We start from the raw sequence: 26,689 nt of genomic DNA, 5'->3' as shown, positions 1-26,689 counted from the left end.
GAAACAAATCCAGCGCCAATAAGGAGGGGAAATTCTGGGAAATTCCTCCCCGACTCCTTCAGGCGATCGAATCGAGTTCAGTGCATCACACTGACCATGTGTAGGTTTACTGTAAAACCACTCACCTTCTATATGATGCGATCTCTGCCCCAGTCAAGAACTGGTCCAGATCCATCCAGAAGGCAAAGAGAGAGTCAGCACCCACCACACCAGCCGGCAATGCATTCCAGAGACTCAGTACTCTCTGGGAAAAGAAGAACCGCCTAACATCCAGACTATTCCTAACTCTGTGTAGTCTGAACGCCTGTCCGCTGCTCCTCCCCAATCTGTGAAACTGGGAATAATCTATTTCTTCACTCAGAGGGCAGTGAACCTGTGGAATTCTCCATCAAAGAAGGCTGTGGAGGCCAAGTCATTGAATATATTTACGAAAGACAGATTTCGACACACAGAAGGCATCAAAGCGTATGGAGCGAGAGCGGGAATATGGTATTGAGATAGAGGATCAGCCATGATCATATATAATGGCGGAGCAGGTTCGAAGGGCCGAATGTCCGACTTGTGATCCTATTTTCTCTGTTATTATTTCTGGGCTCGCTCTCCAGCCCCGGGATGGGAGCCATTTCAAAGGCGCGTGTGTGCTTCCATTGAATTTTATCGTGTGCAGAGCGTTCGGTTTTTCTCGAGGTGAAGAAACCCTTTCCTGTCCTTGTGTGTGAAGGTGAGGTGAGGACAAGAGGATCGTTTCAAAATTCGAAATTTAAAGCGTTTGGAGAAGCCGGGGATTGAATCCGGGACCTCATACATGCAAAGAATGCGCTCTTCCATTGAGCTACATCCCCTTAGCAAAGCCTCTTCAACTTTAGAATAAAAACGTGGGCTTTCCGCTCTGTCTCTCCCGGACAACCAGATGCCCAGTCGTTCCAGGTGCTCACCATGTTCAACCTCTGCTTCAGTTCATGGGGTTTCTGCTCCTCTTTACTTCGAACTTTCCAAAAAAAACGTCAGCGGAAATAAAAAAAATACAATTGCCAATAGTCAGTGACGAGGCTGACATCCAACCTCGGAATCATAAAGTGAGATGGATGAATGACACAGCGTCAAACAAGAGCTGGGACTGCTCGCTCAATATTGCACTGTCACACATTCCGGTCAGTCGGCGGCTGCTGTGAGCTGAGCTGCTGAGGGGACCGTGAGATGAAGTCCTGCTCCGAGACAATTTGATGCTTGTGGAGCCTCAGAAGTTGGATCTCGCTGCGCTCAGCAAGCGCGATTCGCCTTTCCGTGCATAATTCTGATGAAAAATATATTTGGAAATGCTGGGGATTGAACCCAGGACCTCATGCATGCGAAGCATGCGCTCTACCACTGAGCTATATCCCCAGATGAAGCAAGCAGCTAACCAAGGAAAGAGGAACTGATTGTCCTCATTTTATGAGACCACCCATGGTGGGTCTGCCACGTGATGGATTATTTCCAGTTTCAAATTTTGGGGCGGAGCAGGGAACAGGCGTTTCGACCACACAGAGGGAAGAATAGTCTGGATGTTAGGCGGCTCTTCATTTCCCAGAGAATAGTGAGTCTCTGGAATGCATTGCCGGTTGGTGTGGTGGGTGCTGACACTTTGTATACTGGGCTTAAAATCGTCTAGTTTTCTGCTGCAACCAGACAATGAAAGGTGAAGTATGCGGACCTGATACAACTGTGGGTGAACGGAAGAAACCAGGCCTCGGCACTTAGTCTAATGAGAAAGGGGGAGTTGAGAAGAAAGGCTGGAAAAGGGGGGAGAGACTCCTTGAACTGTGCTGTAACCACCCTTCCTATTTCAGGACGCATTTTTCGAACGCTCCCGTTATCCGTCACTTTGATTACGGTTGGACGGGACTAGAAATGCTCAGGCACATTGTCGCAGAGGCCGGCAAGAATATTTCGAGTCCTGCAGCTTCAGAGTAGGGCAAGGTGAGGCACGGACAGCATTGAGTCTCATTTCACTCTAAAGGGCCAGGTGTGAGTTTGTGTTTAAAGATCACTTCACAAAAAACACCTTGACGAGCTGAGGTTACTGACGGACATGATGGTCAGGAAAAGACCAGCTGGTTCATCAATCCTGTCTCACATGCCCGGAGCATCGTGACTGGACACTTCCTACCGACACCACCCGCCCCGCCCACCGGAAACATGTAATCTTCTGGGAGCGGTTCCAAACCAGAAAAAAAATTCTGGAAAATTCTTCCCCGACATCTTCAGGTGATCGAAACCTGTCCAGGACATGACAGTGACCATGTGTAGGTTAACTGTAAAACCACTCACCTTCTATATGATGCGATTTCTGTCCCAGTCAAGAACCGGTCCAGATCCCTCAAGAAGGCAGAGAGAGAGAGTCAGCACCCACCACACCAGCCGGCAATGCATTCCAGAGACTCACTGATAGCTGGGAAATGAAGAACCACCTAACATCCAACCTATTCTTACCTCTGTGTAGTCTGAACGCCTGTCCGCTGAACTCCAGCCTCTGAATCATGAAGTGAGTTGTATGAATGACAGAGCGAGAAACAGGACCGAGAACTGCGATTGTTCGCTCGACATTGCAACGTCACACATTCCGGTCAGTCGGGGGCTGCTATGAGCTGAGCTCTTGAGGGGGCCGTGAGATGAAGTCTTGCTCCGGGACAATTTAATGCTGTGGAGCCTCAGATGATTCATCTTTCCGTGGGTGGCGGGTGGGAGAGAGGCGAAAGACACCTTGGTGTAAGATTGGGCATTTTTAGCATGTAAAGCATACATTTAGATTAGGAGTTTTCAAAATATAAACCAGAGAAACCACTCACGTTTACATTAGGCATCTTAATGCATAAACAGCACCCGCTTATAAACATAAGATCGCTGGGAATCGGAGGATAGTCGCTGAGGATCATGAAATGGCCGAGTTAAAACTTAACCAGAATTCAGAAGGTCAGACTGAGCGAGGTGATGCTGGAAACTGTTTACACTGCAGGGTTCAAGCATTTTGCAGAAGATAATAGACGACATTGTGAATGTGTTAAGAATGTGTTGAGAATGAATTGAGAATATGTCGACCTTGAGCATGTCGAGATATAGGGTCTTGAGTCCGCACAGACCATGAGCAGTTCTGATAGGTGTCAAGGAATGTGAATAACAAATAAAGATAAAGGAGAGTTTGCATGAAATGAGCGGTATAAAGAATTCTAGTTTTACATTTGAATTTATAGAAGGACAAGACGGCGAGAGAGAGAGAGACGGAGAAGCAGCCACCCGAGGGTACAGCTTCAATCCAAAGCAAGCATAGAGGTTCGTATCATGTCCTTCTGAGTAATAATATGGCCTGAAAAATTGTGTGTATTGATAGTTGCTTACATTCAATAAAGGATTAATCGTAACTATTGGTGTCGAGTCTGAATCGATCTTATAAACTGGCGACTGCGGCGTCGGACCTTGACATAAGATAATGTGGATTGAGTGAAACTAAGTGCCTCGGACGGACAAGGTGCTGAACCCAGTCAACAGTAACAGCATTGCAACGTCTTCAGCATCTCTTCGGGTGGAGCACCGCAAAGATACACGTGGTCCAGGCCGGGCGGATCCGTCCGGTCCAGGATTGACTTTCCATTTGTGTCCCCAACGCTCAAGGTCAGATCCATCGACGTCCAGCCGGTGTTCCTCTCTCACCACTGCCTCCTACTGGCCGACTGCCAATCGCAGGTGGACCAGAGGGTGGGCAGGGGGATCTGGAAGCTGAACTTGAGACTGTTGACCCCGGAGAACATCGAGGAACGAAAGAGGGATTAAACAGGTTGGAGGACCGTGAAACCCCTTTTCGACTCCATGGTGCACCGGTGGGAAATGATCAAGGCCAATATCAAGAGCTTCTTCATCCTCAAAGGTGTTCAGAAGGCGAGAGAGAGAGACAAAGGGAATTTACAAAGATTGGCAACCCATTCCCTTCCTAAATGTCGACTACAAGATTCTGTCCAAGGTCATCCCCCACAGGCTCGAGTCTGCTCTGGAACAGGTGATCCACCCTGATCAGACCTGTACTGTACCCGGCAGGAAGATCACTGATAGCCTGGCGGCGCCCAGGGATACGATCGCCCTTGTGCAGGACAGGGGGTTGAACACCTGCCTCATCAGCCTGGATCAGGCGAAGGCCTTCGACAGAATATCCCAGACGTACATGATGGGTTTTGGGGAGGGAATCCGCAATTCGATTCGACTGCTCTACGTTGACATCCATAGGGCAGTCCGAATCAACAGGTTGGAGTCAGAGAGCTTTCTGATTAGATCCAGAGTCAGGCAGGGTTGTCCTCTCTCCACGGACTTGTTCGTATATTGTTTGAAACCGTTTGCCAGATCCATCAGGAAGGACACAGGTATCAGAAGGTTGACGATTCCAGCCAGTGGAGGCTCTCAGATTAAAGCTTCCCTGTACATGGACGATGTCACTGTTTTCTGCTCCGATCAGCGGTCGGTACACAGGCTGGTGGGCGTCTGCCATCGTTTTGAGCTGGCCTCGGGTGCCAGAGTGAACGAAATAAGAGTGAGGACATGTTCTTCAGCAGGTGGGATGCCCGGTCCCTTTTCCACTTCACCGTCAGGTCCGACTACCTGAAGGTGCTGGGGATCTGGTTCGAGGGACCCCTGACCTGCACCAAGAACTGTGAGGAGCGGGTCGCCAACACCAAACACAAGCTTGGTATGTGGATGGGACGCTCCCTCTCCATAACTGGCAGGAACCTGGTGATAAGGTGTGAGGTACTCGCAGTGTTGCTCCACGTGGCCAGGGTCTGGCCCATTCCCCGCTGATCCGCCGTCACAGTCGCCAGAGCTATCCACCACTTTGTCTGGAGGTCCAAGGTAGAACACGTCCGCAGGGAACCCATGTACAAGCCCCCAGGCAAAGGGGGCAGGGTGTCCCCAACGCCGCTCTGATGCTGATGGCCACTTTTGTGTGTGGCTGCCTCGGGATATGTGTAGATCCCGAGTACATAAAAATACCAAGTGTCACTACATGCTGAGTTTCTACCAGTCCACCACACTGAGAAGGCTGGGTCTGGCCACGCTGGCTGAGCAGATGCAGGACGTTCCGTCGAGCTGGACCAGTCGGGGACGTTCCTGAAGACCACAAGACCGTCAGACAGTGGTCAGCACGGAACATTCTAGGAGTCCTGCAAGTAAAGGGAAGGGTGGATCCGATCGGGCAGTTCCCCGACCAGACGTTCGATGCCATTTGGCAGATCGTCTCGTCGCCTGAACTGACCAACAGGCGCCAGGATGTAGCCTGGATGGTGGTGAGAAAGGATCTCCCAGTGTGGTCCGTCCAACGCTGATCTAATCACAGCACCACAGCAAGCTGCCCTTGAGGCTGCGGCGAGGAGGAGGGCATCGTCCATGTCCTGGTGGGCTGCCCCTTTGTGCAGAATTTGTGGCGAGACATGAGTTGGTATCTGCCCCGGTTCATCCCCAACACCTTAGTAACACAGAACACTGTGCTCCAGAGCTGCTCCGCGGGATACACACCGGGACAGGTATCAACTGCTGCTGGAAGACAATCAACTCGGTGAAGGAGGCCCTTTGGTCCGCCCGAAACCAGTTGGTCTTCCAGCTGAAGGAGCTGCCCATGACCGAGTGTTGCCGACTGGCACTCTCCAACGTCCAGGATTTGGTGCTGAGGGACGCACAGAAGCGAGGTGCTGCCTACGGGATGGCTCTATGGGGAAAGGCAACGTTGTAAGGGCATTTCACCTTGTATTGTACAGCATGTATTAGAAGATATGTACTGTGTGTTGAATTGTAATAATGAGGTCACAGCTTGTACGATCTGTATTGTAATGTTTTGAACGGTAATTGTGACATTTACATTGAAATGTATGTATTCTTAAATTTTATGAAATAAAGAATAGTTTGAAATTTTAATAAACTATTGGGCTACAGATACACAAATCACTAAAAGTAGTGACGCAGGTTAGAAAAAAGGCAAATCAAGCACTGGGGTTCAATTCTAGAGGGATAGAATTGATAATCAAAGAATTATGTTAAACTTGTGCGGAGCCTTGGTTAGGCCACACTTGCATTATTGTAAACAGTCTGGTCTCCAGATTATAGGAAGCACAGAGAGGCATTGGAGAGGGTGCAACAATGATTCACAAGGATGATACCAGAACTGAGAGGTTATCCTTATCAGGAAAGGCTGAACAGGATGGATCTCTTTACTCTAGAAAAGAGAAGACTGAGGGGTGACCTGACAGAGGTCTTCAAGTTAATGATAGGTTTTGATAGAGTAGACGTAGAGAAAATGTTTCCACTTGTGAGGGAGACCATAGTTAGAGGTCATAAATATAAAACAGTCACTAATAAATCCAATACGGTATTCAGGAGAAACTTCTTCACCCAAAGAGTGGTAAGAATGTGGAATACGCCATCACATAGTTGAGGCAAATAACGTAGATGCATTTAAGGGGAAGCTAGATAAGCACAAGAGGGAGAAAGGAATAGGGTATCCTGGTTGGGTTAGATTATGGGAGGGAGGAGGCTCATGTGGAGCATAAAGGCTGGCATAAATCAATTGGGCCGAATGGTCTGTTTCAGTGCTGTAGTTTCGTTGTAACTCAATGTACTATTTTGAGGGTGGTGGAAGAGCAGAGGGACCTGGTAGCGCAAATTCACAAATCTTTGAAAGTTGCAGGGCAAGTTGATAAGGCGGTTAAGCAACCGTATGGGATGCATGCGTTTGTAAATAAGGGCATTGAATACACAAATAGGGAAATCATGTTAAACCTTTACAAATCACTGGTTAGGTCTCAGCTGGAGTATTGTGTCCAACACTGGGCACCACACTTTAAGAAGGATGTCAAGGCCTTGGACAGGGTACAGAGAAGGCTTACCTGGGTGATGCCAGGGATGAGGGACTTCAGTTATGTGGAGGGATTGGAGAAGCTGGGATTGTTCTCCTTAGATCAGAGAGGGTCAAGGGAAGACCTAATCAAGGTGTTCGATATAATGAGGGTTTTTTATCGAGCAAATAGGGGAAACTGTTTGCACTGGCAACTGGATTGTTAACCAGAGGTCATAGGTTTAAAATAATTGTCAAAACAACTAGAGGGGAAATGAGAATATTTTTCACACGGAGTGTTGTCAAGCACTGCCTGAAAGGATGGTGTCTCTTTTAGAGGCTGTCTTCGTGTCAGAGACTCAAAATTCATATTGTAACTGGGAAACTGCAGGAACAGAGTGAAACGGTTTTGCTCGTGTCCCTGGATTCAATGCACAATGTGGAGAAATCTGTAACATTTATAAATGAATCGGAGGAGTGAACATGGTCAATACAATTATCTGAAAACTGTAAATGGAGCTGCTCATTGTTGGACCAGTCCTTTCTGAGCACAGCTTTTAACTTTATTCCTGAGAGAAGTCTCATTAAGACAAGGTTCTGAACTTTGAGAAGTTTGTGATATATCCACGTCATCACTTACATTTGGGCAAAGCTGCTGAAGAAATGTGTTTGTTCAAATGACTGTAACTAATAGCAATGATCAGGGGTATAACCGTGTCAGGGGTATAACCGTGTCAGGGTAACCCTGTATAAATCAGGGATCGCTGTAATGAATCCACACAGAGTGCCTGCCGGAGCTGCGGTTTCCAGGCCAACAGACATTACTGCTTCTCACAGAAATGGGATATTCAATAATGTATCAGATAGAATGTATTTATTATCCTGTCCTTGCAGCCGTTGGAGTTCCAGGTAAGCCATTATCTCAGCTGTTCATGGTCTAAATCGGTATTAACTCTGCTGCTGTACTTGGCATTATTTTTCTCCCATCGTGTATTATACAGTGGACTGTTCTGTTCTATCAGTTGATCGATTGTCCTAAGTCTCTGCTATTGTTGTCTTATAGCAGCTGCATTGTGTGCCTTATGATCTTGTATATCCAACCCTGGCATTGTTACTGGATTATTCTCTGTACTGAATGTATTGGAATCAGGTGTCTTGGCTAAGAGCTGGTCTCAGACCATCAGGAGCTGTGAACAGTTTCATGTTGTGGAACTAACCTGTCCTGGAATATTTTTTCATCAATGTGTTTTCAGTGATTGATAATGAGACAGCTCACGGTCTCGGTGTCACAAGGAGGCCGCGCAATGTCCTCCCTCCCCGATAACATGGTACGGTTTAACAGGGATTTCAATGTATTTATTGGTTATCACTGTTATGAAAGATAATTTCATTGTGTGTGTATCTGACACCGCTTCAGATGTCTGGCTACTGAACTGAGTTTGCTGCTGATTCTTTCACATCTCATTCTCTGCTTCACTGTCGATGAATTCACTGTAAAATGCAATGTTTTGATGTTATGTTGTATCAGTTTGCACTTTATCTGTTGGAATCAGGAGCCTTTCTAATGTTTTGAGGTTATGTTGTATCAGTTTGCACTTTATCTGTTGGAATCAGGAGCCTTTCTATTTCTCCTTGGATTATCAGTGGCAGCGGTGATGTCGGCGTTTTGTTCATTGAACAATGCCGCCATCTAACGCTGTACTTTATAATTACAGGAGAAGGAATTTCAATTATTGTGAGGTGTGTCTGGAAGAGGGTTTCAATTCTGTTTATTCCATGCATTGTAGGTGAAGTGAACAGTGTAGGTGAACAGGTGGAGATTTGGATGATCTGTAGAAACATTAAACTGTTCACAGAGGCTTCACCATTGAACAAACTGACACTAAGAACAAGATCGTTTGAACAAGGGGCTGGTGAAGGGAAAGCAGGCGCAGGATGTTCGGATTTACTCGGATGTGAAAAGGGGCATTGAGGAAGAGAGTAGAGAGAGTGCGGAGAAATAGAGAGGAGCGATTGAGAAAGAAACTGAGCAGGAAAACGAGAGATAGGGGGAGAAGGAACAACAGAAAAAGAGAGACAAGGAGAGAGATACACACACAGAGAAGGAGAACGAGGGGAGAGAGAGAGAGCAGCAGCGGTGTGAATAATTCATCGGAATGAACTGCTGAAACTTCCAGTACAATTATGAAGTGGAAATGTGACTTGAACTTTTCATCAGGATGTTGTCAGATTGTGAGAGTTTTATTGTATTCTCTCCGGGTGTGTTTATCACTATCAGTATTAGGTCTGTTTATGTGAATGTTCCTTTCACTTGTTTACTGATTGAATAAATAAACATAATTGAAATGTATCTAAAGAATAGGATCAGTGATTTCTTGATCGAATTGAATTATGAGGATATTGTATTCCAGAAGCTATGTGTCAGTTTTATTCAATAAAGAACGAAGCGAATTCAATGATTGTATTTTAATGTAATTTTAGTTTATGCAAAGAAAATTTATTGAACACATTATGTAACCAACGAACAGTTCATTGACACTAATAACCACATAAATTAATGGTTGAATTCAATAATTGGATTGTGTGAGCTGGACCTGTAGATTAGATGTCCTCTAACACTCTGCTGCAGTCTCTCCCTGTGAATCCCAGCCTCTCCTCCCACGGCATCGAATCCTCCGTTTCCTCTTCCGTTCCCTCAGTTCATTCGCTTTCCCAAACTATCTGCTACTGATTCCCCTCCAGCTCATACATGTCCTTTTCCTTGGTCTCCCTCCCAAACGCACTCGCTCGCTCGGCCTCCAGTCGCCTCTTCTAATCCAGTCCGAAGCCTCAAACTCACCCCCACGGATCACGGTCTTTCCCGTTTTGTGCCAGCCCCAGTCCGCTCTCTCCACCCAGAGCAACAAACCTCCCCCTGTCCCCTCACCTTCTCGTCCCTCGCTCACTTTCCCGTCCATCTGGAGCCCAAATCCGGATTTAACCTGTTGGAATCCCGGTGTTTAAATCCCGCCTCCCTTCCCCACCGGCACTGTCCCCTCACTCGGCCCTTCCAGTGGATCTGGTGCTCACTTTATTCACTCTCTGTATCAATTTCCCAATTCATTATTGATCATTGTGTTTAAAAACATTTCTCTGCCCGAAAGCGCTGCCCAGGTCAGTGAATCAGTTTCCACCGTTTGATGCAGCAACAAAGCTGGAAATTTCACCCCAGATCCTCTCAAACTGCTGCTTTCGCTCGAGGTCTAATCAGTAATTTCTCTGCTTCTTTTCTCTCTCTTTTACAGTTAACTTGGTGGCGATTGTGATCCTGTCCCGAGGAAAGTGCGGACTCTCCAAATGTATCACTCGCTACCTGATGGGAATGGCGGCGGCCGATCTCCTGGTCGTTATCACTGATCCGATATTGAAATGGATTGGACTGATTTATTTCCCAAATTCATTCCTGAGAATTACTCCCGTGTGTTCGGTCATTGACTTCCTGACTTTTGCAACCACCGAGATTTCTGTCTGGCTCACAGTGGCTTTCACCTTTGATCGATTTGTGGCCATTAGTTGTCAGAAGCTGAAAACAAAATATTGCACTGAGAAAACGGCGGCTGCTGTTATCGGGGTGGTGAGTGCGCTGAGCTGTTTACTAAACATTCCCTGGTACTTTGTATTTGATCCGGAATATATAATGGACAATGTACCCCGGGGTTGTGTCTTGAAACCGAACTTTTTCACTTCACCCGTATGGGTAACTTTTGTCTTGTTTACTGTTGTTTCAACTCCTTGTCTCCCATTCATTCTGATTTTGCTGTTCAATGTTCTCACCGTCAGCCACATTTTAGCGGCCAATAGAGCCCGCAGGGGACTCCGGGGCCGCAGCAATGGAGAGAATCACAAGGATCCAGAGATGGAGAACCGAAGGAAATCCATCATTTTACTCTTCAGTATATCAGGCAATTTTATATTGTTATGGAGCACACTCGTTTTTTATGTTATCTCTCTGTATACAACAAATACCCAGTACTATACGGTCAGTGACATTGAGTCAGCCGGATTCATGCTTCAACTTCTCAGTTCCTGCACCAACACGTGTATTTATGCTGTGACCCAGACTAAATTCAGAGAGGAGCTGAAGAACGGGGTGAAATACCCACTGAATCTAATTGTTACATTAGTTAAATCATAGAAACGTCTGAAGTCTTTTCAACTGAAATTAAACAAAAAGTCAATGAGAGTGGATTTTCACGTTTGTCGGTGGCGTGAGACGGGCTGTAACGGATCGGGCGCCCGCTATTCACCGCGCCTGATTTTACCATCCATTGACATAAATGAATTCACGAAAGTAACTGATATTAAACCAATCATTTAAATACATTTGGAAATACCAGAGAGGAATCATATCTTACCCGACAAATGCGGTGTTGTGAAATGATACAAAGATGTGATTCTAACATGAAACTGTTTGCTGTTTTTTATTCTGGAAATAATATGATTTCAATATTTAATGTTTAATCGTGAAATGAATCAAATCAAATCCTCCTTTTCGATTGATGATTATTTCCCATCATACAGACTGCCCAGTGTGATGGACTGAGGGTGAGCTGTCAGGTTCAGACAGCGTCCTGTTCATTGGGACATTTGTTTTGACCAGAACAGAATAATAATGGACCAACACCCAGACCGTTACTAGCTGGTAAAATATTAATGTAATTTCAAACTCCAGTGGGGAGTTCCGAAGATCGTTTCCTCTCTGAGCTGCTGGGCAGCAATGTTTACTCACTGCAGGGAGTTTAATGGGACATGAGGCTGGGCCTGGTTACACAGATTTATAAGGAAACCTCATGATACATTTCTGAGACGATCAGGAGGCGGGAGATTTCTCACGGCCGCAGCAGGCCAAGGGAAAGCTCTAATGCTCCTCCTCGCCACACAAAATATGAGTTCCAAATAAACTTCTCAGTGTTCTGGATCACTCAATGCCCATCGAAAGGGCGGCTCCTCCACCCATTTGTAACTAACATTATGTGGTGTCCCGTGTACGTCATAATACTCTGATTTACATATTACACGTGGCCTGACCCGGAAACAGGTGGGTGTTGCTCCGGCCGCTCTTCTCAGGACCCGACCCACGATGGTGGAGGCAGGAACTCCAACGTTACAGGGGCGGTAAGTGACCTGACACCATTTACTAGCCTCTGACACGCCATTTCCGCCAGGCGGGGATACTTAAAATCGGCCACACCTTTCCTGACCTACGCCCAAGTATTAATCTTCGAACCCCACAAGCTGGTGCATTGTCTCAAACTGCACCGGTTCACAACACGTGGAGGGAAAATTTCACCATCGCTGGGGGCTGAACTGAAAGAGCGGATCACCCGCCCCTTATAGAACAGGCCCGATTTTACTTTCTCCGTCAGTTTACCGCCCAAGCAGTGAAGGTGAAATTACCCCCTACGTCTCTGATCCGAAGGTTCGATAGGTTTGTGAAGCACATCACACACTGTTTGCCAAACACTGGCATGAATGTGAGCGAATCGATCCATGTATTCAGGTAAAAGGTGATAACCCCCCGCCCCTCCATAGAGACAGGATCCCTATACCGTGGAGTCGAAGTGGGGGTTCACCCCCAACAGCTCGGTAACACAGGATGCAGTGCACTGCGGGCAGTTCCCTGGGATGCACCTCCAGATAGATATGAACTGCTGCTGGAAGGCCATCAACTCGGTGAAGGAGGCCCGATGGTCTTCCTAAAACCAGCTGGTCTTCCAGCTGAAGGAGCTGTTCACGATCCTTGGCCCAGGAGTCCGTGCTGTTGGACGCACTGAAGTAAGGTGCGGCCTGCCCAAAGGCTCTATGGGGAAAGATGACATTGTAAGGCCATTTTACCTGGTATTGTTCAGCATGTATTTGAAAATATGTTCTATATTTTCAATTGTAATAACGGAATCGTAGCGTGTATGATATCTATTCCATTGTTTTGAATTGCAATTGTGGTATTTGCATTGAACTGTGTGTATCCATAAATTTTATGAAATAAAGTGTATCTTGAAATATTTTTTAAAAGTTCCAGTCTCACAGTGTGTGCTGTTATTGGACAGTGAACAGTGGAAACACAGCCGGACAGTAAAGATGTGGGGATTTATAAAAAGAACATCTATTGCAGGACCAGGTGAGAAATAGGATTAATTTCTTAATGATGAGAAACTCGGGGCTGTGGAGGAGCAAAGGGATTTGGGTGTCCAGGTGCACCAATCACGAAAAGCTACTGCACATATCCAAAATTTAAAGGTCCCAATTTCTAGTCTGTCATATCCCAAGGTATTGCTGTCAGGTATTTCGCCAACTCTCTGGAATTTGCTGATATAATCAGGCCCCACTGCCGCCCTCGCTGGTCCATTCCATCCATCCAGTGCCCTCTGCATTAAAAAGTTACATTCAATCATTCTGCTCATCCTCTGCCCCGGGGAGAGAAGACTAATAGTGGCGGGAGGACCCAGACCATCAGCCTTATATGAGTTTGGAAGTTTCTGTTTTTAATTCAGGTTATTTAATTTGCAATTATTTCCCTTTTTTGTATCTTTATATTTTAATTTCATCATTGCAGATTTTGCATTTTTGAACAAATTCTCCAAACCCTTTGCGCAGTGAGTGCTCACTCCGGGCCCTTTGATTGACAGCTCTCACCACCTCCACCCCCATCCCCCACTACCCCGGGCTGACTCCTCCCACCACGTAACACGCATCACGCAACAGCGTCACTCACCTTACCGCGCTGACGTCCTTGCGCCGCGTTGCCTTAGCAACAGGCCCGCGCCCGGAGGATGATGATTGCGGCCCTAGGCCGGTGGGCGGACGGGCGGTGCTGTGGGCGGGGGCGGGGCCGACAGAGGGAGGGCCCGCACCGGGGAGTGGCCTGAGAGGGGTGGCGGGCGGAGTTACTCGGGGCCTCCTGCGGGCCCCGTGAATCTGAACTCTGTCAGCGCCCGGTGTCGAGCTGGGCTCGGGGGGGAGTCACTCTCCCGCCTCCCCGTCAAACGGGCCGTGGGTCGGAGCCCGAAAGTGAGCGAGAATCAAACAGCACAGAGAGAGGCCGCTTGGCCCATCGCGCCTGTGCAGGCTCTGTGAAAGAGGCCGCTCGGCCCATCGCGCCTGTGCCGGCCCTGTGAAAGAGCGATCCCATTAGTCCCACTCCCCCCTGCTCTTTCCCCACAGTCCCGCAAATTTTCCCCCTTCAAGGATTGAGCCGATTCCCTTTTGAAAGTTATTATTGAATCTGCTCCCACCGCCCTTTCAGGCAGTGAATTCCAGATCAGAACAACTCGCGGCCTAAAAACATTCTCCTCATCTCCCTCTGGCTCTTTTCCCAATTCCCTTCAACCTGTGTCCTCTGGTTACCGACCCTCCCGCCTGTGGCAACAGTTTCTCCCCATCGACTCCATCAAAACCCCTCCTCATTTTCAACCCCTCCATTAAATCTCCCCTTAACCGTCTCTGCTCGAAGGAGAACAATCCGAGCTTCTCCAGTCTCTCCCGGTAACTGAAGTCCCTCATCCCCGGTACCATTCTGGTAAATCTCCCCTGAACCGTCTCTGCTCCAAGGAGAACAATCCCAGCTCCTCCAGTCTCTCCCCGTAACTGAAGTCTCTCATCCCCGGTACCATTCTGGTAAATCTCCCCTGAACCTTCTCTGCTCCAAAGAGAGTAATCCCAGCTTCTCTATTCTCTCCACATAATTATTATTATTATTAATTGGGTTGTGCTGGGTATCTGGAAGCTGTAATTCGGTGAGTAGAAAGCAGTGGGAGGATAAGTCTGCAGATTGATTTTGGGAGATGGTGAAGACGGCGATCGTGGATTCAGACAAGGGAGGGAGGTGGTCTTTGAGACCGTCCGTGCTCTGTTGTAAGATCTCACTGTGTGTGTCTTGTTCCAGCCGTTCCCATTTGTACCTGTGACCTGACTGGCGGAGTCTGCGACCTCAACTGCTGCTGTGACCCTGACTGTTCCCCCGCGGACATCAATGTCTTCCCCACCTGTCTGCCGGGCAGTGAACCGTAAGTTTCTGTTCATGTGTTACTACATTGGCACCCGGTCCGACAAAGCTTCGATTTTAAGACCCTCGTCCTCGTTTTCAAATCCCTCCATGGTCCTCGCCCTCTCCATATCTCTGTAACCTCCTCCAACCGATTTATTCTCCACCGACAACCCCATGTCACTCCAACCTATCATGGAATCGAACCCACCCATTTATCTCCTCCCACAGCCCATGTGCACTCTGCGCACAGTCAGTGCTGGGACACTCAATCCTGTTATACGCACAGTCAGTGCTGGGACACTCAATCCTGTTATACGCACAGTCAGTGCTGGGACACTCAATCCTGTTAATACACACAGTCAGTGCTGGGACACTCAGTCCTGTTAAACACACAGTCAGTGCTGGGACACTCAGTCCTGTTCTGCACACAGTCAGTGCTGGGACACTCAGTCATGTTATACACACAGTCATTGCTGGGAAAGTCAGTCCTTTTACACACACAGTCAGTGCTGGGACACTCAGTCCTGTTATACATACAGTCAGTGCTGAGACATTCAGTCCTTTTACACACACAGTCAGTGCTGGGACACTCAGTCCTGTTATACATACAGTCAGTGCTGGGACATTCAGTCCTGTTATACACACAGTCAATGCTGGGACAATCAATCCTGTTATACGCACAGTCAGTGCTGGGACACTCAATCCTGTTATACGCACAGTCAGTGCTGGGACACTCAGTCCTGTTATACACACATTGAGTGCTGGGACACCCTGTCCTGCGATCAACACAGTCAGTGCTGGGACACTCTGTTCTGTTATACACACAGTCAGTGCTGGGACAGTCAGTCCTTTTTCCATACAGTCAGTGCTGGGACACTCAGTCCTGTTGTACACACATTCAGTGCGGGGACACCCTGTCCTGTTGTACACACAGTCAGTGTTGAAACACTCAGTCCTGTTATACATACAATCAGTGCTGGGACACTCAGTCCTGTTTTGCACACATTCAGTGTTGGGACACTCAGTTCTGTTATACACAGAGTCAGTGCTGGGACACTCAGTCCTGTTATACACACAGTCAGTGCTGGGACACTCAATCCTGTTCTCCGCACAGTCAGTGCTGGGACACTCAGTCCTGTTAGACATACAGTCAGTGCTGGGACACTCAATCCTGTTATACATACAGTCAGTGCTGAAACACTCTGTCCTGTTCTCCGCACAGTCAGTGCTGGGACACTCAGTCATGTTATACATACAGTCAGTGCTGGGACACTCTGTCCTGTTCTCCACACAGTCAGTGCTGGGACAGTCAGTTCTGTTATACACGCAGTCAATGCTGGGACACTCAGTCCTGTTATATACACAGTCAGTGCTGGGATACTCAGTCCTGTTGTACACACAATCAATGCTGGGACACTCTGTCCTGTTATACACACAGTCAGTGCTGAAACACTCTGTCCTGTTATACACACAGTCAGTGCTGGGACACCCTGTCCTGTTATACACACAGTCAGTGCTGGGACACCCTGTCCTGTTATACACACAGTCAGTGCTGAAACACTCTGTCCTGTTATACACACAGTCAGTGCTGGGACACCCTGTCCTGTGAGACACACAGTCAGTGCTGGGACACTCAGTTCTGTTAATACACACAGACAGTGCTTGGACACTCAATCCTGTTCTACACACAGTCAGTGCTGGGACACTCAGTCATGTTCTACACATAGTCATTGCTGGGAAAGTCAGTCCTTTTACACACACAGTCAGTGCTGGGACACTCAGTCCTGTTATACATACAGTCAGTGCTGGGACACTCAGTCCTGTTATACACACACTCAGTGCTGGGACACTCAATCCTGTTATACGCACAGTCAGTGCTGGGACACTCAGTCCTGTTATACGCACAGTCAGTGCTGGGACACTCAGTCCTGTTATACACACATTCAGTGCTGGGACACCCTGTCCTGTTATACACACAGTCAGTGCTGGGACACTCAGTTCTGTTATACACACAGTCAGTGCTGGGACAGTCAGTCCTTTTTCCATACAGTCAGTGCTGGGACACTCAGTCCTGTTGTACACACATTCAGTGCGGGGACACCCTGTCCTGTTGTACACACAGTCAGTGTTGAAACACTCAGTCCTGTTATACATACAATCAGTGCTGGGACACTCAGTCCTGTTATACACACATTCAGTGCTGGGACACTCAGTCCTGTTATACACACAGTCAGTGCTGGGACACTCAATCCTGTTCTCCGCACAGTCAGTGCTGGGACACTCAGTCCTGTTATACATACAGTCAGTGCTGAAACACTCTGTCCTGTTCTCCACACAGTCAGTGCTGGGACAGTCAGTTCTGTTATACACGCAGTCAATGCTGGGACACTCAGTCCTGTTATATACACAGTCAGTGCTGGGATACTCAATCCTGTTGTACACACAATCAATGCTGGGACATTCAGTCCTGTTATACACACAATCAATGCTGGGACACTCAGTCCTGTTATACACACAGTCAGTGCTGGGACACTCTGTCCTGTTATACACACAGTCAGTGCTGGGACACTCAGTCCTGTTTTACATACAGTCAGTGCTGGGACACTCAGTCCTGTTATACACACAGTCAGTGCTGGGACACTCAGTTCTGTTCCACACAGAGTCAGTGCTGGGACACTCAGTTCTGTTATACACACAGTCCATGCTGGGACACTCAGTCCTGTTATACACATTTAGTGCTGGGACACTCAGTCCTGTTCTACACACAGTCAGTGCTGGGACACTCAGTCCTGTTATACACACAGTCAGTGCTGGGACACTCAGTCCTGTTATACACACAGTCAGTGCTGGGACACTCAGTCCTGTTAAACACACAGTCAGTGCTGGGACACTCAGTCCTGTTATACACACAGTCAGTGCTGGGACACTCAGTCCTGTTAAACACACAGTCAGTGCTGGGACACTCAGTCCTGTTATACACACAGTCAGTGCTGGGACATATTGGATATATTGACCTTGGAGGGGGTACAGTGCAAATTCACCAGAATGACACTGGGGCTTGAAGGGTTCAATTGTAAGGACCAGTTGCATAAACTTGGTTTGCATTCCCTTGAGTTTAGAAGGTTGAGGGGTGATCTGATCCAGATATTTAAAATTATAAAGGGATTCGATAGGGTAGAAATAGAAACTATTTTCTCTGGTCGGTGAATCCAGAACAAGAGGACATAAACTTAACTTTAGAGCTCGGGTGTCTTGGATTGAAATCAGTAAACTCTTTCCCACACAAGGGTAGTGGAAATCTGCTCAGCTTGATTGAAGTGGACCGTGTGATATAATAGAATTTTCTGTCCTGTCAGAGTTGGACATTTGTCGATCCATCTTTTAAAATGGTGGAGGAACTTAGTTCTAAGATGGATTCCACTCACTTCATCATGAGTCCTCAAACTGCTTCTCTTATCATCAAGATATCAAGGACTGGACACACTGTGTTTGAAAGAAAGCTGATTAATTTGACACTTGTACAGAATATTAATAATCCCTTTAACTGGGCTGGAGTTTAACATCAGAAACAAACCCCAACTGTCAGAATGAACATGGTTCAGTCCTGGATGTGATTAACATCAGCAATAACAGCAGAATCCAACCCCTGCAGTCACATGTGAACTCGCTGGTGACTCAACAGGTGGGAAGACTGAGTGAATCCCATCCCACACACGGAGCTGGTGATGGGCCTCTCCCCAGTGTGAATACGTTCATGTCTCAGCAGATCCCAAGTTCTTTTAAAGCTCTTCTCACAGTTAGAACATTTAAAGGGTCTCTTATCAGTGTGAACAAGTTGGTGTTCATTGAGGCCGGATGAACAAGTGAATTCCTTCCCACACACGGAGCAGATAAATGGCCTCTCCCCAGTGTGAACTCGCTGGTGTGTCAGCAGGGTGGATGACTGAGCGAATCCCTTCCCGCACAGGGAGCAGGTGAATGGCCTCTCCCCGATGTGAACTTGCTGATGTCTCAGCAGGTGGGATGATTGAGTGAAACTCTTCCCACACACGGAGCAGGTGAACAGCCTCTCCCCACTGTGAACTCGCTGGTGTGTCAGTAGGCTGGATGACCGAGTGAATCCCTTCCCACACACGGAGCAGGTGAACGGCCTCTCCCCAGTGTGAATTCGCTGGTGTGTCAGCAGGTTGGATGACTGAGTGAATCAATTCCCGCACTTAGTGCAGGTGAACGGCGTCTCCCCAGTGTGAGTGCGTTGGTGTGTCAGCAGATCACTTTTTCTTTTAAAGCTCTTCTCACAGACAGAACATTTAAAAAGTCTCTCATCAGTGTGAACAAGTTGATGTTCAGTGAGGTGGGATGACTGAGTGAATCCGCTCCCACACACGGAGCAGGTGAATGGCCTCTCCCCAGTGTGTCTGCGTCGATGAGTTTCCAGCCGGGATGAGTAACTGAATCCCCTCTCACAGTCCCCACATTTCCACGGTTTCTCCATGGTGCGGGTGTCCTTCTCTCTCTCCACGTTGGAGATCAGTAGAAGTCTCGTCTGCACAGAGAACACGTGTCTCGTTTCTCCCCACTGTGAATGGTGTGATGTTTCTTCAGGCTGTGTAACTGGTGAAAGCTCTTCCCACAGTCAGTGCACTGGAACACTCTCAATCGGGTGTGTGTGTCTCGCTGCTATTGCAGTCACAGTGATGTTTGAAATCTTTTCCCACAGATAGAACAGATCAACATTCCTCCTATATTTTAAAGCCGATAATCTTCAGGTGCTGGTGAATGGAGTCAGATCTTGACGTGATGTTTGGTTTGAGTTTCTCGTCTGCAAATCCTCCCCTTGTAATACCCTGCAAAAGGAGATAACAAAAGTCCTCACTGTGAATACAGGACAGAAATTCAGAACAGGCAATTCCAGTTCCTATGGAACATTCTTCCCGCTCATTCCCCCAGACTGTAAATCCCCGTCCACACACTCACCCTCCTCCCTCTGCTGAAACCCAAACCCATCACACCATCTCCAACATTTTTCCTTCTATTTAAGTTTTCTCTCTCTCCTGAAGGTGCTGACTGTGACTGGGTTCAGTTCTGCACTAACTGGTTCCCCTCCCTCTCCTCCCCTGAAGTTGCTGACTCTGGTTGGGATCAGTTCAACACTCACTGGTTCCCCTCTCCTCTCCGGAATATGCTGACTCTGGCTGTGTGTATATGCTCTGCCCCTCATTTCCACACAATGTCCCTCGCTATAGCTGCCTGTAAGCCGTCCATCTGTGATATCTCCCAATTTTGGCGACAGACTGTCTCTGACCAGTTACCATTTCTCCTTCATTTAAAGAATATCCTTGACCTGTCACAATTTCTCCTTCATTTTCAGACACTCCCTAATCAAACACCATTTCTCCTACATTTATAGATGCTCTCGTTTCCTTCAGATTTCTCCTTCATTTGAAAACTCTCCCTGACCCGTCAGCATTTCCCTTCATTATTAGACGCTCCCTGACCCATCACTGTTTCTCCTTCAGATATGGACACTACCTGACCTGTCAACAATTCTCCTGCATTTACAGACACTCCCGGACCAATCACCGTTCCTCCTTCATTTACAGACACCCCCTGACCAGTCACCATTTTGCCTTCATTTACAGACAATCCCAGAACAAACACCATTTCTCCTTCATTTACAGACACTGCCTGACAAGTCACCATTTCTCCATCATTTACAGACTCTGCCTCATCTGTCACCATTTCTTCCTCCTTTATAGACACTCCGTCACCATTTCGCCTTCATTTTTAGACACTCCCTGACCTGTCACCATGTCTTTTCCCATTTATAATACTCCCTTACCAGACACCATTTCAAATTCATTTATAGACACTCCCTGACACGTCACCATTTCTCTTTCATTTATAGATATTCCCTGACCCTTCACCGTTTTTCCTTCATGTGTAGACACTCCCTTACCAGACACCATGTTTCCTTCATTTACAGACACTCCCTAACCAAACAATTTTTCCTGGCACTTTACATGATTGTGAGGTTTATTCTGTATCTGTCAGTCTCTGATAATGTGTGTGAGTATGAGATTCATTCTGTTCCTGTCAGTCTCTGGTATTGTATGTGATTGTGGGGTTTATTCTGTATCTGTCAGTCTCTGATACTGTATACGAGTGTGGTGTTTATTCTGTAGATGTCTGTCTCTGGTACTGTGTGTCAGTGTGGGATTTATTCTGTGTCCGTCTGTCTCCGATACTGTAGATGTGTTTGGGGTTTATTCTGTATTTGTCTGTCTCTGGTACTGTATATGAGTGGGGGGTATATACTGTATCTGTCTGTCCCTGGTACTGTATATGAGTGGGTGGTACATATTGTATCTTTCTGTCTCTGACACTGTATGTGAATGTAGGGATTATTCAGTGTCTGTCTGTCTCTGATACTGGAAATGAGTGTGGTTTTTGTTCTGTATCTCTCTGTCTCTGGTGCTGTTTGAATGTGGGGTTTATTCTGCATTTGTCAGTCTCTGGTACTGTATATGAGTGTGGGGTTTATTCTGTATCTGTCAGTCTCTGGTACTGTGTGAGAGTGTGGGATTCATTCTGTGCCTGTCAGTCTGTGGTACTGTACCTGTGTGGGGTTTATTCTGTATTTTTCAGTCTCTGATACTGTACATGAGTTTGGGGTTTATTCAGCATCTGTCTGTCTCTGATACTGGAAATGATTGTGGTTTTTGTTCTGTATCTGTCAGTCTCTGGTGCTGTATTTGAATGTGAGATTCGTTCTGTATCTGTCAGTCTCTGGTACTGTGTGTGAATTTGGGATTCATTCTGTATCTGTCAGTCTCGGGTACTGTGTGTGAGTTTGGGATTCATTCTGTATCTGTCTGTCTCTGGTACTGGAAATGAGTGTGGGGTTTATTCTGCATCTGTCTGTCTCTGGTACTGTTTGAATGTGGGGTTTATTCTGTATCTGTCAGTCTCTGTTGCTGTATGTGAGTGTGGGGTTTATTCAGTATTCTGTCAGTCTCTGGTACTGTGTGTGAATTTGGGATTCATTCTGTATCTGTCAGTCTCTGGTACTGCAAATGAGTGTGGGGTTCATTCTTTATTTGTCTGTGTCCGGTACTGAATATAAATGTGAGGGTTATTCTGTATCTGTCAGGCTCTGGTACTGTGTGTGAGTGTGGGATACAATCTGTGCCTGTCAGTCTGTGGTACTGTACGTGTGTGGGGTTTATTCTGTATCTGTCTGTAACGGGTACTGTATGCGAGTGTCAGGTTTATTCTGCTTCTGACTGTCTCTGGTGCTGTATAGGAGTGTATGGTTTATTCTGTACTTCTCAGTCTCTGACACTGTATATAAGTGTGGGGTTTATACTGTATCTGGTACTGTACATGAGTATGTGGTTTATTCTGTATCTGTCTGTCTCTGGTACTGTGTATGAGTGTGGGATTCATTCTGTTTCTGTCTGTCTCTGGTGCTGGATGCAAATGTGGGGTTTCTCCTGTATCTGTCAGTCTCTGATACTGTATGTGAGTTTAGGATACATTCTGTATCTGTCAGTCTCAGCTAATTTATGTCAGTCTGGGTTTCATTCTATAATTCAATCTCTAAGACCATGTGCAAGTCTGGATTCATTCTATATTCTTATTTCAGTTTACATTATTGTATTTGAAACTATATCTTTAATACTTTAAAGTATATGCAGTATTTATCGAGTGTTTAATTTGTAAATATTGTTACACTTTTGGATTTTCTTTAATCAAACAACGTGTGTGAGTTTTGGAGTAGTATTACATCTTCATCTCTGAACTCTGTTGTGAATGATAATGTACCTTTCAATCTGTTCATGGTGAAATTATTTAACTGGTATATAATGTGTAGCTCAGTCTATAATAATGGAATTAATTCTGTATCTCAGTCTGACACTGTGAGATTTTTGGACTGGAATGTAATATATAGCTCAGCCTGCACGAATAGAATTGATAATGTATCTATCAGTCTGTTACTTTATGAGATTTTAGGACTGGTGAGTAACATGTAGCTCAGTACATGCTAATGGAATTGATGTTGTATCTTTGAGTCTGATATGGTCTGACAGTGTTGGACTGCTATATAATGTTTGGCTCAGTCTGCACTAATGGAATTGATACATTATCTTTCAATCTAACACTAAGATTTTTGGACTGGCACGTTATGTGTAACTCAGTCTGCAGTAATTTGACTTAGAGATTCATTCTGTATTTGTCTGACTGTGGTACTTTGTGATTCATTCTGTATCTGTCAGCCTGTGGTACTGTGTGCAAGTGTGGGATTCATTCTATCTATGTCAGTCCCTGGTACAGTATGTGAATGAGATTCATTCTGTTCCTGTCAGTCTCTGGCACGGTGTGTGAATTTGGGATTCGTTCCATATCTGTCAGTGTCTGGTGCTGTATGTGACTGAGACATTCATTCCATTTCCATCAATCTCTGATACTGTATATGAGTGATATATATACTGTATCTGTCAGTCTGTGCGACTGTATGTGAGTGTGGGATTCGTTCTGTATCTGTATCTAATTTGTATCTCAGTTTACAGCATGGTGCTCAAAACTGTATCTTTAATACCTAAATGTATAAATAATTTTTCCCAGTATTTAAGTGGTAGATAATCATATCCTTTAAAATCTGATGCTGCAGGTCATAATCAGAGAATGAGTGCACTTTTTTGGCTACTACTAAATCTGCATCGATGTGAACACAATTGTGATTTAGTGTATCTTCCAAACTGATATGGTGACATTTTTGAACTTGTTTACAATGTGTAGCTCAGTCTGCACTAATGGAATTGATACTGTTTCTTTCAATCTGACACTAAGATTTGTGGTCTGGTCCCTAATTTGTAACTCAGCCTGCACTAACGTAGGTGACTGTGAGATTCATTTTGTATCTCTCAGTCCGTGATACTGTGTGGGATTCATTTTGTATCTTGTGAGTCGTGTGTTTGAGTTAGCGATTCATTCGATATATGCAGTCTCTGATGCTGTGTGAGTGTGGGATTCATACTTTATCTGCCAGTCTCTGGTACATTATGAGAGTTTGGGATTCATTATATGTCAACTTTGGTACCATAAAAGAGTGTGAGATTGATTCTGTATCTGTCTATAATTAATCTCTCTGATTACATTATGGTGTTCAATACTGTAGCTTTAATATCTTCATGTTTAAATAGTTTTTTCTCATTTAATTGATAAATATGGATAAACTTTAGGATTTGGTGCTGGAGGTTTTTTAATCAGATAATTTGTGTATTTTTGGACTACTGTTAAATCAATATCTCTGTGTCCTATTGAGAATGGTAATATATATTTCAAACTGATAGTGATTTTTGAATTGGTATATAATGTGTAGTTAGTCTGTACTATTGTAATCGATACTGTGTTTTTCAGTCTAATATTGTATGAGATTTTTGGACTGGTATATAATGTGTATCTCAGTCTGCACTAATAGAATTGATACTCTATCTTTAACTCTCATACTATGAGTGTATTATAAACTGGTTTCTAATTTCTTTCTCAGGTCACACTGTCACAGCATTTCTCGGTCTGATACTGCAGATGAGTTTTGGACTTGTCTGCAATTTGTATCTCATGATACAATATTCAAATGGATACTGCATGTATTAAACTCACATGTTTGAGTTGTGGGGTGGTTTTCAATTGGAATCTCGGGGTACATTATTGGGTTCATTCTGTCACTTTCAATTGAGTACTATGTGTGATTTCTATCTGGTATTTAATGTTGCCCTATTGTGAGATTGACACAGTGCCTTTCAATCTGAGAGTGTGATTTTGGACTGGGCTTTTTGTATCCACCTGTCAGCGGGACTGAGTTAGGGGGAAATGGAACAGTGTCTGCCTCACCTGCTCTGTTTGACAGTTAGATTGAAAATGTGTCTCTGGGTCTTGGGATCAGTGTGGGACTGACGACTTCTGCTGTCCGAGACTGTGGAACTGATGACCTGTCTGTGTCTCTGTGCTCTGTGTGTGTGATAATGTACTTACTGTGTGTGAGAAGGAGCTGGCTGCACTGTTCCTTGTGCCTCGGGTGGAGGAAACATCACATTCATTGTGGATCCTTCAAGGATTTGCCTGCAGAAAGAAAATTATCTCGTGTTACTCAGGAACAGGTGAGGTAGAAAATACAAAAGTGAACAGTTTGATATCTCTGTTAATGATCATTTTGAATATCCACAAATGAAAACCAGTGATACAAACAGTGTCAATGTCTGACTCCACTGCAGTCCTGCAGCACTCAGCTTTTGCACACCAGGTGTGTTGGACGATTTTAAAACAATTTAGTGACATCCAGACACAACCCAACCCCTGCACTGGTCCGTGAATGGGACTACCCGATGGGGCAGGGACCTTTGTACAGGTCAGGTTTCTCAACACCTCTCCCATGGGACTAGCCGTTCACCCGAAACCAAACAACCGCTGATTAAAATGTGTCCTTCACACTTCTCACCTGGTGCCTGCAATAGATACTCTTTGTATAACTCCCCACATCCTTACTGTTCACTGTCCAGTAACAGGATGAGACTGGAACTGAACCAGGACCATTCACTACTGATTTGGGGAGAGAAAGCAGCAATGATTTTTAATAGTAGGTTCTTCCCATTCTGTCTCCCTTACCCTGGACACACCCTGTGCACACACAGCCCGAGAATGACCTCTCCCTTCCCCCGCCCACTCCATGTTCCGGGACCAGTTCCTGATCCACTCCGCCTCTTACAAACAGCCCCCGGACTCCCCCTGACCTTCCCCCGGACTCAATGCCGATCTCTGAGCCCATCTGCGGACACGGTCCCGAAGCGATGAGCTGCTGTAACGAGGCTGCTCTTTGCTCCCTTCCCCCGGGGGCCGTGATCTCTCCATTCCCGGCTGTTTTAAACCATCTTCTTCCGCTCACTGAGGGAATGGCGCCCACAGGCCGAGCTGGGGGAGGGGAGCGCGCATGCGCTCTTCCGCTCACCAACAACCAGCGCAGGGGGTGGGGCTGAGTCACGCATGCGCAGATATCTGGTTTAATTCCCAATTCACAAATCGTTGGAAACTTTCCCCAATTGGAATTTTTCAGAGTCTGAGCAAAGGAAGTGGGTCTGGGGGAAAGGTCAGAGGGAATGGGGTCCACAGGCAGTGCAGGAACAGGCACCAGAATGGAAAACAGATGGGATTCCACCAGTGCCTAACGCTGGAATCCAGACTGACTTTACAATCTCTAACTATTAAACAAGATGTTTCCATCCCTGCTGTTTCTCTCGGTATCTTTTGAAGGTAAAGGGGCTTTCATAGATAAAGTGAGCGGTTGTGAAATGAGCCAATGGGTTCTGATCATTCTTGGCCCCTTTACTGATAAAGCAACGCGTGACTCCGAAACTGGAGGGAGGATTTCTCAAACCAATCCTGGAGAAACAGGGGAGGAAAGTGGGAGTCGGTGTATTTGCTGGGACCGAAAAGGATTAATATCTGACGGCAACAGTCCCAGTTTATTTCAATCGGAGTGAAACTCTCGGTCTCTGAGAGTAAGACCGAACGGCCCTGAGCTGCAAGATTGCAAAGGGTACAACACACAAGAGAGGGTTAAATGTGTGACACTGTCCCTGAGAGTGGGATTAATAATGTGTCTGCCTCTGAAATAATATCAGTGAGAGATGAGACTGCATCTTCTGTCACTCTTCTGTGGAATAAAAATTGGAATGGAATATTTCCCTGTTTGTTACTGGGTGAAAACGGGAAATTACAGGTCAGTTTCTCTCTCTCTCTCTCTCTTGTTCAGTATATGA

At 46.1% G+C, this 26,689-nt stretch overlaps 1 protein-coding gene, 1 long non-coding RNA gene and 1 other non-coding gene across 3 annotated transcripts in view; 1 reads left to right on the top strand and 2 right to left on the bottom strand.

The window, feature by feature from the left end:
- LOC137316676 (zinc finger protein 850-like) overlaps window positions 1-26,689 on the top strand; it is a gene marked incomplete at its 5' end in the record, with an annotated part of 305,128 nt that overhangs the window by 25,973 nt on the left and 252,466 nt on the right. The gene's annotated exons all lie outside the window — the stretch shown is intronic.
- trnaa-cgc (transfer RNA alanine (anticodon CGC)) lies at window positions 1,312-1,383 on the bottom strand. The gene has a single exon. It is a non-coding gene; the product is annotated as a tRNA-Ala (tRNA).
- Window positions 11,281-25,840, bottom strand: LOC137316770 (uncharacterized). Its single transcript, XR_010961592.1, has 4 exons — window positions 25,372-25,840; window positions 24,909-24,995; window positions 18,106-19,717; window positions 11,281-12,686 (listed from the first exon to the last, which is right to left on the bottom strand). It is a non-coding gene; the product is annotated as an uncharacterized lncRNA (long non-coding RNA).

Source organism: Heptranchias perlo, unplaced genomic scaffold, assembly GCF_035084215.1.
Source record: "Heptranchias perlo isolate sHepPer1 unplaced genomic scaffold, sHepPer1.hap1 HAP1_SCAFFOLD_60, whole genome shotgun sequence".
Classification (NCBI taxonomy): domain Eukaryota; kingdom Metazoa; phylum Chordata; class Chondrichthyes; order Hexanchiformes; family Hexanchidae; genus Heptranchias; species Heptranchias perlo.
This window is presented reverse-complemented; position numbering and strand designations above follow the sequence as displayed.